The sequence below is a fragment of the Carassius carassius genome, chromosome 14 (genome assembly GCF_963082965.1).
Source record: "Carassius carassius chromosome 14, fCarCar2.1, whole genome shotgun sequence".
Taxonomy (NCBI): Eukaryota; Metazoa; Chordata; class Actinopteri; order Cypriniformes; family Cyprinidae; genus Carassius; species Carassius carassius.
In genome coordinates this window covers 6206426-6213613 of record NC_081768.1, presented here as the reverse complement: position 1 = coordinate 6213613, position 7188 = coordinate 6206426, and positions in this window count along the sequence as shown.

Genomic DNA, 7188 nt, shown 5'->3' with positions numbered 1-7188 from the left:
CAGCAACTGATAGGAATAGTAAATATAAATCCTTTAAGGTCTTAAGGGATTTAATTTTTATTCTCATCTATTTTGGGTACTCAACTCCTGCTGCTTTCATCCTCTCGAGTATTTATCCAAAAACTCTCTAGATCAGTTTGTTCTTTCATTTAACAGGAATTATGTCTTGTTCTCCACTGGAGTCTGCATTTTTTTAGCTGTAAGTTTCACAAACTTAGAGAAATTTTTAACAGCATAGAATAACTCACAATGCCAATTAATATGTCAATAATGTGACAAACAAATAATTGCAACCTGCAGTTCTATTCATACAGTATACTTCAATTAAATTAAATTGCATTACATTTTAACTGTAAAAATTTAATATGCATTTTACTATGGAAATACAATAGTAATTTTTACTATGCAAGTTTACTGTTTACAATTACTACTAATGTAAATCTAGAATTAATCTAAATCAAGTATTTAGCACTCCTTTCGGGACTACTGTGTGAACATATATATATTCTGATATTGCAGGAATATGCAAGCAATAAAGATATTACAACAACAATTTCTACAGCAATTTCTGTACACTTTTTTTTTTTGTTGGACATTTAGATAAGTAGTAACACGTCTCCTCGCTAAACTGCCCAAACTGAGTTATTGTTCGTGACTGTAGCACATGCTGTATGTATCAGCAATAATAATGGTGTTCCATGCCTTAGTAAGCACCACCAATAACACATTGATCAAGTCCGATGTATTGACCATATCTTCTTACTGACTTCCTGTATCCCAGATTTCAGAGCACAGTGGCTGAAATGATCAATGACGGACAGAACGTCCTCTGGTCCTGCAGCTCAGAGACATCTGATTGGGTTTCACTGAGAGAGAGACTGTATAACTGGAAAGGGATGAGTAATGTCTGTGCCAGCACCACCAATCAGACCCACCCCACCCAGCCTGTAATTCAATCGCTCCCTCAGGTGCACAGCAGTCCTGTGCTAATCACTGTGTCATCATTTGCACAGCAGGAGAGCCAGAGAATGAGCTCCTATAACATCTCTCTGATCACACCAAGGATAACAGATTTTAAATCCTGCTTAACTGATAATGATAACATAAAACATTAAAAACAATTAAGTAGTGATTAGATAAAAAATAAGGTGAATGCACAGCCATAAAATCTCTTGTTATGATCCCACTTTGATATTCAGTCTGAAAAGCTTTAGATACTTTATGTTTTACAGTAGTTTTTTATCATGGATAGGCCAGAACCCTCTTAACCAAGAGCACTCTTAACATGCAGCTTTGAGTGGTTCATTGTGTTTTATTTGACTTTATATAGAATATAGCATTAATATAGAATGCACATTCACAGGTTCATTTATCTGCATTTAGAGTGGCTTAGCTCTGAATTATTTATTTAAAATAGATGCATAGTTACTGTGCTGTATAGGGCTTCTTTTTTAGATTAAAAAAATTTCTGTGCATTGGGTGCCTTTCAAAGAAAAACAATAGATTGTTAGTCACTCTCTCTCTTTATCCCTGCATCTGAATTATAGCCCCTCTCCCTCGAATGTGAAGAGGGGTGATGCTTTCATATCATGGACGGATGGGCATGAATGCACAATAGTCTACTGTAGCTATGTCTCTCAGAGTGCTTGTAGAAATAAATAATGCTACTAATACCAAAAAGATTTATTCAGCTCACAGTATAATATAATGTGAAAAACTGTTTTATCTTTATATATTGAATAACTGATCTAGATGCCTAAATATTTCAGGATGTAATTCACGTGTCAGGTTGCACAAAATGACGTCATCGGTTCTTTCGAACAGTTCGTTCAGAGAACATGTTCAATACAATTCTTAATATCATCACGTCGTCCTGTGACATTCCAGCTTAGAATTCAAAGCCACATAGGAAGGTTATGAAAGACCCTTTTCCAAAATGTGTTCATTATTTGGATTTTCCTGTAATTTATCTGGTCTTAGTTAATTTTGTTGCAGCCACCGAATCACTTCATAAAACATATAAACAAAAGTGTCATTGCTTTTATCAATACTAAAATTAATTTCTTAGCTAAAAGGTTTTGCATTTAAAATGCTACTTATAAAAACAATTCTAAATCTAGTTTATATATATAGTGTTCCTGTGGCTCAAGTGGTAGAGTATTCTGTTAGCAGCACAAGGTTGTGGGTTCGATTCCCAGGGAATACATGTTAGGTAAAAATGTTAGCCTGAATGCACTGTAATTTGCTTAGAATGAAAGCCTTTGCTAAATGCATAAATTTAATTTAATATGTGTGTTGATGCCATTCACTGGCTAAGCTAACTAACTTTTCGCCCCGCATTCTCAAATCCTTGGTTCTATAGAGATCTGCTCAGTAAGAGTTCTCGGTTCAGTGAGTCGGTAACTGCCCGGACAGGTTCAATTCTAATTTAAAGATCAACTGATTCATTGAAGTGAATCCGTCTCTTTCGAATAATGATTCGTTTACATATACTGTAGAATACTGCAAGTTTGTCATATCAGTAAGAGCGCTTGTGGATTGTGACAAACAAAAAAAAATGCTTGGGGGTCATTATACGAAAACGTGCCATTTCCCACTTTTAATGTTTGATTTTCAAAGTACTGTTTTGAAAATCTTTAAGCCCCTTTTTGGATGAAGTAGATCCTTACCTCTCAGGAAAATGTGCCGTGACATCTCAGGCCATCTTATTTTTTTATTTTTTTTCATATAACTAATTTAAATGTGTGTTTTGGTCAACCCTGTTACCAACATATTAATTACTTTTTGAAAAGGTTTTAAATACATGTATAGAACAAGTCTGATATAATGTGGAAGATATACCCCCCCCCCCTTGTTACATTAAGAGTGTTTGTGAATTGAGAATATTGAAAGTTTTCTTTTTTCTAAGTGGATGAATACGTTAATTTCCAAATTACACTCTCCCAGCATCTTCTGTTTTAAGAAAAATGTATGGAAACAAAAATGAAACACCTCAATTCAATTTTGAGTGGATTATTAGCCTCTCTTACTAAACATTTACAATTAATTGATTACATTTTTATTTAATTTTTTTAAATTATATTAGAATATTATACAAGTAACAGGGTTGACACATCAGTAACAGGGTTGACAACAGTTACCGTATTGGTTATACTGCTTGTTTGAGTTACAGTTATGGTTGTAATGGAGTCTTAATTGGACATTCATAAACCTTTAATTCAACATGACTAATCAGCATATTTTGTAGACGGCTCTATTGAGATATTTTAGCATAAAAATGATGAAAAACCGAAACTTATCTGTTTGCATGATTTTTAACTTTAAAATGTTTTAACTGTTGCCCCGCCTTCTACTTCTCAAACATCGTACTTTCTATGATATAGTGCTGAGAAAACACAGAGTTACCCATTGTGTGTTGGTAGTGGCGTGTACCACAGTTTGCTTTGCCAATTGCGAAACGTGATTGGTAAACGGTTTGCCAGAATATACCCTGACCCAGATCTATCCCATTCGTGAAGCATTGGTTTCCACACTGGTTTCGTTAAATAAATAAATAAATAAAGGAAATTATTATTTTAAAAGATTCACTCATAAGAAGCATCTGTTCACGAATTGGATCGTGAACTTGCATTACCGAACCAAAGATGATACTGAACATTTCGAATGAATAAAGAATTCAAGTTCATCTGTAAATCACATAAAGCTATTGTGTGACTTCATAAACCTTTATTTTATGCATGCTTCGTATGGATCTGTTGACTGAATGCAGAGTGTGATTTCTAGGAGAAGGTTATTAAATTAATAAATGATTATTAAATTAATAAATGACATCAAAATAAAAGTAATCACTGGTAATCTAAAATAGGTTTCAGATGTAACTGTAATCTGATTACCCCTTATTTAAAATGTAATTATAACGAAATACAGTTATTCATATTTTGTATTTTAAATACGTAACGCTGTTACATGTATTTCGTTACACCCCAGCCCTGATTATTTATGATTGTGTAGCATACTGTAAATGTAAGTAGTTCACATGCCCTCAAATAAGTCACACAAGCTTGATTTATTTTTTGACAAGAAACCTTTTCAAACTGTTTGGAAGAGTGCATGTATGGAGAGTATCCCAAATGCAAACTGAAAAGCTTGTTAATTTATTGACTTCTCATAATAAAAATAATAATGACTTTTGGTTTATAAAGCACATTTATAAAACCCAATGCACTTGTGTGTATCAGTATAGATCAGTAACCTCAACATATTTTAGCCTACCTATCAGTAGAATAAATAAAAAACATGATTTTTAGGGATGAAAACTGTAAAAACATGTATATTATGTATACTATTTGTAACAAAAGTACGTCTGTTAAAATTTTCAGTCATCCAGGTCATAGTTATCCAAGAAGGGTTGGCTCAGGGGTGACAATCCCACAGAGGTTAAATGCCTGGCACTCCCCATCAGTCATTTAGAAATGAAGAAACCCCTTGGATAAGAGGCAATATCTTCAAATATGGACGTACCAAGTCCAGTTGCCCTTGATTTAACCCTTCTTGAGTATACAACATGGGTAAGACACACAAAAGCGTACTTGCGTCAACCCTCTTACCCTGGAATGATTACAGGGTTGACGGTAACAGGGTTGACGAAAAAGGTTTTTGGCGACCATTACTAGCCATGAGGTATAGGTAATGACACCACATTACGTGTACAAATATGTACAAATAACTTTTTAACGTATGCTTTCTGGTAACAGGGCTGACACAATGAGCGTGTCCCTGTCTTTCAGACATTACATAACCTCAAAGAAAATTCATTAAAAAAGAAGAGAACACTTACTTGTCTTCTACCATCAACTTCATGAAAGTCAGATGATGTCACTTCCTGGAACTGATGCAACTTTTGGAACAGTCCATTATCTTTAAAGAGGTGTTTTCATAAAAAGTAACAGGGTTGACGAGAACCTAGGGACACAACTAAATTGTGTGTTTTTTATTTTATTTGACACGTTAAGAATAAAATCCATTTATGAGTAATGAACTGACACTTAAGTCTTTATACAAGTATATGTTTTTTTATGATAGTTTGACTTTTTTGGCCTCGATAGCAAGTAGAAGTAGAAAAATCATACTGAGGGACAGGCAATTTTCAACATTTCTTCAAGATGCTTTGCACAAAAATGTGATTAAAATCCTTTAAAAACCAAAGAAACAGAAAATAATTTATTCTTATATTATGATACATTATGGAAACGAAAATATATATTTTTTTATTTGTTTTATGTTTTATTACAACCCGAATTCCGGAAAAGTTGGGACGTTTTTTAAATTTTAATAAAATGAAAACTAAAGGAATTTCAAATCACATGAGCCAATATTGTATTCACAATAGAACATAGATAACGTAGCAAATGTTTAAACTGAGAAATTTTACACTTTTATCCACTTAATTAGCTCATTTAAAATTTAATGCCTGCTACAGGTCTCAAAAAAGTTGGCACGGGGGCAACAAATGGCTAAAAAAGCAAGCAGTTTTGAAAAGATTCAGCTGGGAGAACATCTAGTGATTAATTAAGTTAATTGATATCAGGTCTGTAACATGATTAGCTATAAAAGCTTTGTCTTAGAGAATCAGAGTCTCTCAGAAGTAAAGATGGGCAGAGGCTCTCCAATCTGTGAAAGACTGCGTAAAAAAATTGTGGAAAACTTTAAAAACAATGTTCCTCAACGTCAAATTGCAAAGGCTTTGCAAATCTCATCATCTACAGTGCATAACATCATCAAAAGATTCAGAGAAACTGGAGAAATCTCTGTGCGTAAGGGACAAGGCCGGAGACCTTTATTGGATGCCCGTGGTCTTCGGGCTCTCAGACGACACTGCATCACTCATCGGCATGATTGTGTCAATGACATTACTAAATGGGCCCAGGAATACTTTCAGAAACCACTGTCGGTAAACACAATCCGCCGTGCCATCAGCAGATGCCAACTAAAGCTCTATCATGCAAAAAGGAAGCCATATGTGAACATGGTCCAGAAGCGCCGTTGTGTCCTGTGGGCCAAGGCTCATTTAAAATGGACTATTTCAAAGTGGAATAGTGTTTTATGATCAGACGAGTCCAAATTTGACATTCTTGTTGGAAATCACGGACGCCGTGTCCTCCAGGCTAAAGAGGAGGGAGACCTTCCAGCATGTTATCAGCGTTCAGTTCAAAAGCCAGCATCTCTGATGGTATGGGGGTGCATAAGTGCATACGGTATGGGCAGCTTGCATGTTTTGGAAGGCTCTGTGAATGCTGAAAGGTATATAAAGATTTTAGAGCAACATATGCTTCCCTCCAAACAACAAATTTCAGGGAAGGCCTTGTTTATTTCAGCAGGACAATGCAAAACCACATACTGCAACTATAACAACAGCATGGCTTCGTCGTAGAAGAGTCCGGGTGCTAACCTGGCCTGCCTGCAGTCCAGATCTTTCACCTATAGAGAACACTTGGCGCATCATTAAACGAAAAATACGTCAAAGACGACCACAAACTCTTCAGCAGCTGGAAATCTATATAAGGCAAGAATGGGACCAAATTCCAACGGCAAAACTCCAGCAACTCATAGCCTCAATGCCCAGACGTCTTCAAACTGTTTTGAAAAGAAAAGGAGATGCTACACCATGGTAAACATGCCCCGTCCCAACTATTTTGAGACCTGTAGCAGAAATCAAAATTGAAATGAGCTCATTTTGTGCATAAAATTGTAAACTTTCTCAGTTTAAACATTTGCTATGTTATCTATGTTCTATTGTGAATAAAATATTGGCTCATGTGATTTGAAAGTCTTTTAGTTTTCATTTTATTCAAATTTAAAAAACGTCCCAACTTTTCCGGAATTCGGGTTGTAAGATTTACAAAGCTTTTTTTCCCTGAGGGACACAAAATGGCACGTTTTCGTATAATGACCCTTGGATTGTGACGGCACAGTTGATATTTTGTTTTCACGATTGTCCAGTAAAACTGCATTCATACCACCTCGGCGCTTTAAAATGTCCACGTAACCATACCTCGTGTTATATCATGTAGAATACAGAGTTTCCAATGCGGCTTTTCATCCCCCCACTTTAGCCCCCCCCCAAGCACAAATGTGAAACTCCGCCTATCCTGAAGACCCCGTGTATGAGGAGACAATCTGTACCCGGTA